The following is a 12,096-nucleotide window of genomic DNA, read 5'->3' as shown; positions in this document are numbered from 1 at the left end:
GTCTGCCCGGAGACTGAATCCAAGACAAGCCAGGTGGGCCATGTTTTTCAGCCGCTTTGATTTCACGCTGCCCTATATTCCAGGTAGCAAAAACACCAAGCCCGACGCACTGTCACGCCAATTCGAGACCGACGTATCCAAGGAGGAACCAGCCCCCATCCTTCCACCAACTTGCTTCATTGCCTCAATGGAGTGGGAGATTGAGCGGAAGGTGAAAGACTCCCATGGTGAACACCCAGACCCTCGAGCGGGCCCACAACCTGATCTGTTTGTACCCCAGGATCTTCGTTCCCAAGTGCTGGAGTGGGCTCACTCTTCGAGGTTGTTCTGCCACCCAGGCATACGTAGGACGCTGGCTGTGCTGCGCCAGCGGTTCTGGTGGCCCACCATGCCAGAGGACACCAGTTCCTATGTTCTGGCATGTTCTGTATGTGCTCGCAACAAAACCACCACCAAGCCCAGCTCTGGACTCCTTCGCCCGTCACCCATCCCGAGCCGCCCTTGGTCCCACATAGCCCTGGACTTTGTCACCGGTCTGCCTCCTTCCAAGGGCAACACAGTTATACTCACTGTAGTCGATAGGTTCTCCAAGGCCGCCCATTTCATCCCCCTACGCATGCTACCAACATCCACAGAAACCACAACTCTGCTCACCGACCATGTTTTCCGTTTACATGGCATTCCGGCTGATATAGTCTCTGACAGGGGACCCCAGTTCACCTCACAGGTCTGGAAGGCCTTCTGTGCGGCCCTGGGTGTTGGTGTAAGCCTCTCCTCTGGTTACCACCCACAAACCAATGGCCAGTGCGAGCGGACAAACCAACAGCTCGAAGCGGCCATCCGTTGCACCACCCAGGCTCACCCAAACACCTGGAGCGATCAACTGCCCTGGATCGAATATGCACACAACACCCTGCCAAATGCCTCTTCAGGTATGTCTCCCTACATGTGCTCCTTGGGTTACCAACCCCCGTTGTTCCCTACACAGGAACGCGACATTGCCGTTCCGTCTGTTCAAGCCCACATCAATCGTTGCTCCAGGGTCTGGGAGAAAGCACGCTCTGCACTCCTCCGCGCTTCTGAGAAATCCCGTACCCAAGCTGACCGCCGCCGCAGGCCTGCGCCCATCTACGCCGTTGGACAAAAGGTGTGGCTCTCCTCGAAAACCCTAACGCTCAAGACTGAGTCCGTTAAGCTTTCTCCCCGGTTCGTTGGTCCCTTTGAAATCACCAAGGTGGTGAAGCCTAACGCCGTGCGCCTCAAGCTCCCTGCCCATTTCAGAGTCCATCCAACCTTCCACGTCTCCCAGGTCAAACCGGTTTCCACGAGCCCTTTGGCACCCCCTGTTCAGCCGCCTCCGCCTCCTCTGTCTGTCGAGGGGGGTCCTGCCTATCATGTAGAGCGGCTTCTCGATGTCCGCCGCAGAGGCCGTGGGCTCCAGTACCTCGTGAACTGGGAAGGCTTTGGCCCGGAAGAGCGATCCTGGATCCCGGCCCGGTGGGTGTTGTCCCGCGAGCTCATCCGGGATTTCCACCGCGCCCATCCCAGTCGTCTTCGTCGGGCGCCAGGTGGCGCCCGTAGGCAGGGGGGTCCTGTTAGGGCCTCGGCCCCGCCCTCCTAAGACCTGGCCCACCTTGGGCAGGTGTGAGTGTTTTTATTGATTTGCAGGTTGGACGCCAGACGGGTGGAGCGGCCACAGCTGCTGGCAATACCAATCAGCCATTTTATAAGCCAGTGGACGCCACCACCTCGTCTCCCGATCAACTCGTCTGTTACTCACGTCAGTTGTATCTCGCATTCCTTATATGATATCTTTGCTCACTGGCTCACGACTACCTTGCTTTCGTCCCAGGTCCTGTTTTCTGCGCGCCCCTCATCGGATTCCTCGCCTGCCTCCCTTCCGAGCCTCCTCGTCAGCTCAACTACCCCGAGCCAAGCAAACTTCCACCCGCCACGCTCTTTCTCGTGATCGCTAATAAAATACTACTCGCCAGAACTGTTTGTCTGCACTGGGATCCCTTCCTGCTCACGCACACCCTAACACTCAGAGCGGAACTTCAAGTCACCTGAGTGTTTTCCGCCATATATAGTTGACTATTCAATGACAATGTAGCTGATCATGTCAACCATTTTTAAATTATGCTTGGATTTCTAATTTTAGGGCAATACATGAACCCAAGGACATTGCACGCAAGATGGCTACCATAACATAGGTCATACATAGTACAGTGGTATGAAAATGTATCTGAACCATTTGGAACCAATGACAGAAGAGGGAAAATAAGTAAATGAACCATCATATTTTATATTTTGTGGTGCCCCCTTTGGCAGCAATTACTTCTACCAGATGCTTCCTGTGGCTGAAGACCAGTCTGGCACATCGATCAGGACTAATCTTGGCCCATTCTTCTCTACAAAACTGCTGTAGTTCAGTCAGATTTCTGGGATGTCTGCATGAATCGCTGTCTTGAGGTAATACCACGGCATCTCAATGGGGTTGAAGTCTGGACGTTGCCTTGGCCACTCCATAACGTGTATTTTCTTTCTTATTTTCTTGTATTTTCTGTGTTTTGGATCATTATCTTGTTGCAGCATCCATCTTCTTTTCAGCTTCAACTGTCTGACAGGCAGCCCCGAGGCTGCCTGTCAGTTTTCCTGCAAATCATCCCGATAAACTTTTCAATTCATTCTTCCATTTATGACTACAAGTTGTCTGGGCCCTGAGGCAGCAAAACATCCCCAAATCATAATGCTCCATCCACCATGCTTCATGGTGGGGATGAGGTGTTGATGCTGGTGAACTGTTGTGTTTAACTCCCAAACAATTCAGCTTTGGTTTCATCAGTCCACAAAATATTTTGCCAAAACTTCTGTGGAGTGTTCAAGTGCCTTTTTGCGAACATTAAACAAGCAACAAAGCTTTTTTGAGACAGCAGTGGCCTCATCTGTGGAGTCCTCCCATGAACACCATTCTTGGCGATAGTTTTACATATACGTAGTTGATGTGTGCACAGAGATTTCAGACTGTTCCAGTGATTTCTGTAAGTCTTTAGCGTACACTCTAGGGTTCTTTTTTACCTCTCTGAGAATTCTGCTCTTTACTTTTGGCGTCATCTTTGGTCGACGGCCACTCCTTGGGAGAGAAGCAACAGTGCCAATGACAACATGTCGATGATGATGATGTTGTTTAATTTTCAGACTTTTACAGATGGTGTTGTATCCTTTCCCAGCTATATACAAATCAACAATCCTTGATTGCAGGTCTTCAGACAGCTCTTTTGACCGAGCCATGATGCACATCAGACAATGCTTCTCATCAAGACAATTCTTACCAGGTGTGTGTTTTATAGTGGGCAGGGCAGCTTTAAACCACGCATCAGTCATTGGTCACTTAAATTGTTTGATAAAATTTGGTTTCAATTCGAAATTTGACTGAAATTTGATTTAACTAAATGGATAAATAAGTGTAATAGATGATTATTTCCTTGATCTAGAAACTTGTGGAATATAATAAACATTCAAGTATTTCCATTGCTTACAAACACTCCTGCCATGCAGCATTTTCAAAGAGAAAATGTTGGAATAAATTCACCCTGATTCACTTGGACTTTATAAATAGATACTATTTTGGCGTCAGTGGAAACTTGCAGCTCCATTGAGATTTCTCTCGGCATGGGAAATACATCAACAGTACATATATTTCTCGTCTGTTTAAAGGGGACTTACAACAACATTTTCAAGGGGGGATCTCCGTCATCCCTTCGTCTCATAAAGTTACTGTGAACTTGGTGAAAATAAACCCACTCACTACATCCTTCCGTGGCAAAATAGCCTCCACTTCCTGTTTATTTTTGTAATATAACACACAGAGGGTTGTGCCGTTTAAACCAAAGGGCAGCAGATTCCCAGCTAGCAGACACTGGAGGGATGTGAGATTTGTGCAAGCTTCTCTGGGGGACGTTCGGTGGGTGGGAAACGCCAAAATGAGAGAAAACAACATAATGATGCAGAAGAGGAAAGGAGCATAATTGACCAGGGAAATGGTTGGTGGAACTGTGGGCGAGATTAGATGTCACAGTACAGTATCTGATACATTTTCAAGTTCTAAGGATATTAATGCATTTTGTCAGTCTTTGTATGTCTAGATCATGTGTCTGTAGATCATCGTCTCATAATCAGGCAATCTGCATTCTTCGTCGCAGCACTGTATTGTATTCCAGAAAAAGGGCACATCTTAAAAACAACAACTTTTCTTTTCCCTTTTGTGTGAGGATCCAACTGTTTTAACATGGCCTCTGATTGCAACAACAAATGCAAAAATAAAATGGTTATTTTGCTTGTAAGGTTTTCTGATTTGACTCATGCCTTTATGTTTGCGTTCATAGAGGGATCCTCATCTCCGAGACAGGAAGTGCGGTGCCACTGACGACGGACTGGGCCTGCAGGCAAGAGTAAGACTCTAGCAAATCTCCCTGATGTTTGGACACTTTGGCTCAGTGCACAGATGTGCACGCGTTCAGTTGTTTGGGGAGAAGCTGTGGAATGTAAACCACCCGCCACCCACAAGTAAACACAGGGCTTCATAACGATAGTGAAATAGTTTTGTAGCCTAATCAACATCAGATGATACTAAGAGAAGCTAATATCAAATTCAACACGATCACATTTTGACGTAGTGACTTGGATCCAGAAAAACAGCATCCTCATCCTACTGCCGCTGGCCTTTTTTTTGTACGTTAGGGATTTATAAAATTGACCCCACTTGCATTTTGTCAACACAACTGGTGCTTCATGTTGTGTTAACGTGATATGAAGATGATGGGTGTGCATACACATACTGTCAGAACCAAAATCTCCACTCAGCAGAGATAACAGATTGACCCTGACAGAGTATTATTCATTCAATGTTATGTTTATATTTATTTTCTGCAGTGCAAAATTAGGCCAGGGTATACCACGAGCACAATAACAAACATATTTGCGTGCCTTGTTCAAGTAGGAGGTGCTATTCCCTTCGGCTATTTCGATGCTTTCATCAAGATTCAGTAGATAGTAGTCAAAGAATTGGACTAAAGAAGTCGTGGCATAATAAATGACATACAAGATTAAGATCACATATTTCACTTTTAGTCTTCTTTTCAGAAAATGTTTACATAAGGTTTTATTTTTAGAGTTATCTTCAGACTTAAAACCTATAATACATTCATTTTACAAGCTGAGACTGAAGCGTCTAACTGTGATCTCGGGATGTCAGATTGAAGTATCCAAGCATTTTTAATCTAAAGCAAAAACAGTATTAGCCTGACGGCTTTTTACAATTTTGTAGGCTGTAGATCGATCTATTGTTGATAAAAGAACGGACAGAATCCAGACTAACAGTAAGCTTGCAGCGAAGTAAATCATTGCAAGCTAAATCTCCTAAATGCCACAGAGCATCAATCACGGTCCTCCAAACTAAACATGTTCATCACACATTCTCCTGTTCCCTCTTGAGCAGCTCCGAGCCAAGGCATGGTTCTCGTCCAACATACAATAACAAGGCACTTAATAGCAGCAGGACGCAGGCCTGCCACTCGGAGACTCTAAATCAGTCCATACCACGTAAACATTGGGATTTTACTCCAAACGCTCATCCAGAAAGTCGAGTTGAAGTGTGGCATTTGTAACTGATTACAATCTGGTAAAGTACATATAGTTCTTCTACCTAATCTACCTGGTTTATTAAACAACAGTGTCCTTCTAATGGTGAAGTGCAATGGTTTTATGCTTACATACTACAGTTTTGTTTATCTCTAGTCCAAACAACTGAAAATGTCACGTTTGAAGAATTCTCCTTTCGAGCGGGTGTTTCATGTTAAATTGGTACATTTTCAAACGACTGCTTCAAAATGGTTTATTATTATGAGGCTAAATCACACAACAATAACTGTAAAAGTGATTGTCGCATATGTATACATTATTTCCTTTGAAAATCGCTTCAAATTGTCACTCATTACAAAGCACAGACACAATCATTTACTAAAAGGAGAGAGAAAGGTGGTTGGATTTGCGAGACAGAAGTAGGAGAGCAGCGGCAGTGAGCAGAAGTAATTTCATCAAATATTAAACTTGGTTAGAGACTCAGCTGAGAATTGTGCAGGTCCAGAGGGATTTCCTTGCAGTGAAACTTCACCAAGAAAGCTCCACAATGATGGCTAACATCATTTTCCCCATGTAAAGACGGAATTAATTGTTGAAAAGTTTTTTAAAAAATTTAACACAGGAAATCTCAGACCTAATTAATTTATAATTACTTTTCAAGAGAAAAGATATTTTCTGTTGCAATATTGGTGTCATCATATGTACTGTATATATTTATCTACAGTTGTTTAAATCCAAAAGCGTTATGTTTGTTTGTTTCCAGCTTCTATTTCCTTCCACAGTGTGTTAGGATTCTCAACTTGTATGAAGCATATCATTTTGTAAACAAAGCACAATGAGTCGAATCTTCGGTGACTGTTGTTGAGCATCCGACCTCATCTATTCTGCTGTTTGACTAGAAGATGCAGATAGCAATGCTAATTTATAGTAGTAGCCCGCACTAACAGTTTAGTTGACACATGGTTGTCCTGCGTCTTGTGTTACAGTAATAACGTGACATTCTTAAGACATGATACATCCTTTTCATTTGTCATTAAAATAAATATTGAGCATCGCTCATAAGTTAGATTTTTATTTGCACGTTGAAGCAAAACACTCAGACTAACAGTTACTCATATGTCAAAAGTTTTCAAGGTGCCACTGTATGTCAATCTGTGAATTGAGTTTTGCTTGAAGAATTTTATTTTTTTATTTTTATTTTTATTTTTTTTTTTAGTAAAAGTGATTTGAAACTGTTGTTTCTTCCCCAACCCAATTGGAAACATTGATATTGTTCCATTGTGTCTTGTGACTAAGGTTTCCAACTCCCTGAAAAAGAAGGGAAACCTGATTGGTAGAGCCAGCTGGCTTGATAATCATCACCCTGTAATATTTTTTTTGTATGTTAAAAATGCTTAAAAAAAAAAAAAAAAAAAAAAAGTAAATATAATATTATAATAATTTTACTTTTAAAAACAGGAATACATGGCCCAAAGTAACACTTTAAAAAAGTTTTTTTAAATTTTTTATATAGCATTAAACTCATTTAATGCATTTGATGGTGATAGACATCTGCTTCATTTAAACTGGAAGGGACTGACCGTGAACCCTCATCATTCCAATTCATTTTGACTGGGAAAGTCGAATAAAGAAACCAATGAGTTAAATGAGGATGCCGTAATGTTTTTTTAAGTAATAATTTGTGGATGAAAGGGTTAAACAAAAAACATACTGCATTTGTCGGACTATAAGTCGCACTCGAGTATAAGTCGCACCAGCCATTAAATGCCAAACGAAGAGGAAAAAAACATATATAAGTCGCACCGGAGTATAAGTCGCATTTTGGGGGGAAATTTACTTGATAAAATCCAACACATAGATGAAAAGATATGACATCTTGAAAGGCAATTTCAAATAAAAATACAATAGAGAACAACATGCTGAATAAGTGTACAGCATGAAGATGTTACATGATCCATGAACAGTGAAATGCGAACGTGGCCGGTATGTTAACCCTTGAGAGTCGAAGGACGCGCCGGCGCGTCCTCAGCGCACGTCGTCTTTGAAGCACCCTCGCGTTTTAATTACGTCACCCACATGCCGTTGGTTGGTCTCGTTTTAAAGTGCGGAAGTTGCGGTTTACTCTCGTTGTTATTTGAAGTCAATCGACCAACTAAAACGTGAGATATTGTCATTTAAGTTTTATAGTTTTATTGTCCTCTCAAAAAAACATTAAAACGCTGCATGAATCATTTGTTTATGTCTATATTTCCATCATTTCTTGTCCTTTTTCAAAACGGAAGCTCCATGAAAAAAACACAAATCAAACGAACCCTTTCGAAGTCACAGTGGAAGCACAAAATGCGTTTTTTTTTTTTTTTTTTTATAAATATAACTGCCGCGCGAGGTTCCACCGAACGAGAGGGAGGAGTGAATCTGAAGCAGCGAGGGGGCGAGCGACGACTTTGTGTGACTTTGAGGATGAACGGAAAACTAAATTTAGCGCAAGCAATTGTGCTTTTTGATCAACTTGAGGAAGAGGGTGGTCCAAATTCGTCATCATCGTCTTCTTCGGAAGAGTCCTCGAGTGAAGATAGTGACGGATTTGAACACGTGGGTGACGCCATCGACGAGCAGAGGTAAGCCAACTCACTTTTTTTTTTTTTTATGCTGTAAAAGTTTCTTTTGATATTGCAAGACAAAGTTAATTTTGATGCAATATAAGTGCGTGTTTGTGTATGTAATAATAAGATGTGCATATCAGATCAAAGTATAATTTGTGGTCTTCTTTCTATATGAAGATTAGGGATGTAGCACATATTCAGCTACGGTATTCTTTCTATTGTCATACATATAGATTTCCATTATTATTTATTGCTGTATATATTTTTATTTTATACTTTATTATTTTCATAAATACTGACTTTTGTTTCATGTACATTTATAGTGACAATGAAAGTAAAGTGAAATGAAAATGGAAGGGTGGAAAGAGGACCGACACCCCATGGAAGTGTGGGCTGTGATGTAGCCCTGTGTCTAATTCCAGGACGAAACTGCTTTTCGGAGTGGCATGCCTGAAAAAAATGTAACTTGTTTATTGTAAATATTTTTGAAAATACTTTTTTCCCCAATGTTATATATATATATTTTTTTCCCACAATCAGTCGTCTCAATTTGTGTATATAAATGTGTGTTCAAGAAGCTTGATTGTGTGTACATAGTTTTCATCAGGCGATGGGCCGCAATACCTAAACTCATAAAGAGATGGCCTCTAAACACTTTTTGTGTTAGATGGTATATTTTTTCACTGTTCTTCACTGTTTGGTCTGCTGTATATAACCTGTTTTGACTAGAGCATGTATAAATGCAAAAAACGCCTATGGCTATACCTGTTGTTTATGTTGAATTGTCAAATAAAAGACTATTTATTCTAAATTTTTTTGGTTGAATGTTCATCCTAACATGTTGAATAAATATTACAAAGTTTCAAAACGGTTCGTTACGCATGTTTGGTTGTCAATTGGACATCAATATTAAAAATTTTGACAAAACGATTTTGGAATTTTTGGTCTTTTTGGGCCCAAAATTATGACTTATAATTGGTCAGTGAAGGAAACAACAGTTTGGACATGAAGTTCAAGGTGTTACAAAAAAAGGGACCAAACCAGGCCATCGTAAACAATTCTGTCTTTGAAATATAAAGGCAACTTCAAAGGCATGCAAAATCAGACAAAATAGGCCCAGACCTTAAAGGGTTAATGTAACATAGCTATTAAGAGTTATTCAGATAACTATAGCATAAAGAACATGCTAAGAAGTTTACCAAACCATCAGTGTCACTCCAAAACACCAAAATAACATGTGAAATGATATAATAATGAGTTAATAATGTCACAAATAAGTGGCTCCAGAGTATAAGTCGCACCCTTAGCCAAACTATGAAAAAAACTGTGACTTATAGTCAGAAAAATACGTTACTCACAGTTGACACCTATTGGTTCTGCTGTTGCTGCAAAAAAGGAAATATTGACAAAATAGACTGAAAACTATAGAGAATGTTCACTGATTAAACAATGTAGAAATAGTTGGATAAGAAGCCCGTAATCTTTGCCTTTGTCTTTGTTATCAGTGGTTTGTGCAGGCATGCTGCAGCCCTGCAGGATAAAATGCTTCATATTTTCTCTCCATTCTGAAGATGCAGGGGAAATGGTGAAACAACCAACGCTTGCCTCAGTTCACTACTTCACACGTAAGCTTTCTTGACCCAGTGCGCAAGAATTTGAAAGATCTCATTCTTCAAGAAAAAATGAAAACTTACTGCAATAATTTATTCAAAAGTTATCGTTAACTTAACTCCTTCACTGCCAGCCCGGGTCACAAAGTATGTGACCTGGTAGTTGGTAAAAGAGGAAAATGATATTGAAAACATCTATTGACGGCAATAGACGTCCAATTCATTTCAACTGGGGGGTGGATTGAAGCGATCATTCGATACAGCAATCATTCAGTACGACAATCATTTGGTGTGAAAATTGGATGTCACATGAGGGTGCAAAATACAGTGGTACCTCAACATACGATCGCTTCGACGCACAATATTCCTGACATCCAATGTAAAATTTGACTCGCCATTTGTTTCTACGTCCGATGACATGTTCCAAATACGCCGATTTATGAGAGCGCTGCAGTTTCTTTGTTTTCCCGCAAGACGGCTGCACGGCGGATTTTCTTGTGAGAGAAATCAATATGGGTTCAAAGAATGTTAGTACAGGTGGTGAAAAAAAGAAAAAAGGTGAGGCTTACCATTGAAATTAAGATGGAAATGATAGAAAAATATAAGCATGTTGTGCGAGTCCGTGAACTGGCTCGACAATAAGGCCATTGAATGTCTCCAATCTTGATGGTCCTCTACCGACCTCTGTTCACCAGTCTTTATATAAGTTAAGGTGACAATCATTACGATTGTAACATCGCCAAAAAAATCGCCAGCTTAGTCAGGTTTTTAATCATTTATTCAACACAACATGCCTACTGTCCATGGCAGCTGAACATGAAAAGTGAAGGTAAAAAATCCTCTCTCACTCTGTCACGTCAGCCACGCAGTGCGTTCAGGTACATCACGCACACATTGCCACTTTAGAACCCGATTCTTTACATTTATTATTATTATTTTTACTAATATTACAGTATTATTCCTATTTTTATTCATAATTTACTTGTTTTGCTCTGTGTAATTGCTATTTACAATAGTACCAGCAGTTTAGCAGATTAAGGATTTAGTGTAGGTTTTCGCGCTGTCGAGCGAACTAATGGAATTATTATGTGTTTTAATGGGAAAATCCTACTCGACATACAACCATTTCGACTTACAAACAAGGTCCAGGAACGAATTAACTTTGTATGTATAGGTACCACTGTATTTCTCTATAGGCCTCAAGTTTGAGATCCTACATGAATATACTCTATATGACCGCTACCCTATATGAATATAATAAAAACATCTGTGGAAAAAAACTTCATAATTCATGCAAGAACACGTTAGTAGTCAGTCAAGCTAATATAAATGTTTTTGAAATGTGGCAGGAAGCTAAAGCAGCTGGGAAAAAATACGCATGCCAGCAAGGGGAGATGATCAAAAGATTATTTGAATCGTGAATGTCAGGCCGACGTTCTAACCACGACATTTGAATACAAAGACACATAAACTTTTTCATATTTTTAAAGTGCGTATAAAACCAAAAAGCATGTTTATTTCATGTTTCACGCGGTGTTTTATCCTCCTGAATGAAATGGACCGCTTGGATGTGTGTGGAAGCGATCCTTTTATATATTCAATTTTTGAATCCCGCACCATGAAAATGAGTGACTTCCGGCTTCAGTCTCGGGCTTAGGTCGAATGCAAATGTGACGTCAAGCTAGTCAGTATCTCACAATACAGCATTGGTTTATAGCATGCAGATGGACTGCGGATTCAGCTGATTTTGCGGATTAATTCGTTTATTTTTCACATCACGCCAGCCAAACGGCTGCAGGCTTTTGTAGCTGCACCAGGGAGAGGCGTGTGAGCCTTTTTGTGTTTCAGAAAGTTCCCGTTCACCCCGAGATCGGCCAAAACAAGTGTGCGACAAGTGTGGGACCATTGGACTTGAGAGGAAGTGATTAAACATCGTGTTTTGTATTATGTCAAATACTGGGATAATGGCACACGTTTCAATACGAAGGTGGCTTGCATTTTGTCGCTGACATGCTCCTTGTTCACCGAGGATGCAACTCGGCTGACGAGCGGCGGGTTGTCGCACATCCCCCCCTGCCTGGAGAGCGTTCTACTTGGCTTATTGCCCTCTTCGTGTGGCCGGTGTTCTGTCAAATTTTCCACCCGATCAGAAATTGCAACTTTGAGTTAAAAATAGCCACGAATACAGCGATTACAAAGTAAACAGTACAAACGCTCTTTAAATAAAGGACTACTTATCAAAG

This window comes from Corythoichthys intestinalis, chromosome 1 (genome assembly GCF_030265065.1).
Source record: "Corythoichthys intestinalis isolate RoL2023-P3 chromosome 1, ASM3026506v1, whole genome shotgun sequence".
NCBI classification, from domain to species: Eukaryota; Metazoa; Chordata; class Actinopteri; order Syngnathiformes; family Syngnathidae; genus Corythoichthys; species Corythoichthys intestinalis.
The sequence above is the reverse complement of the archived record's forward strand: the minus strand, read 5'-3'. Positions refer to the sequence as shown.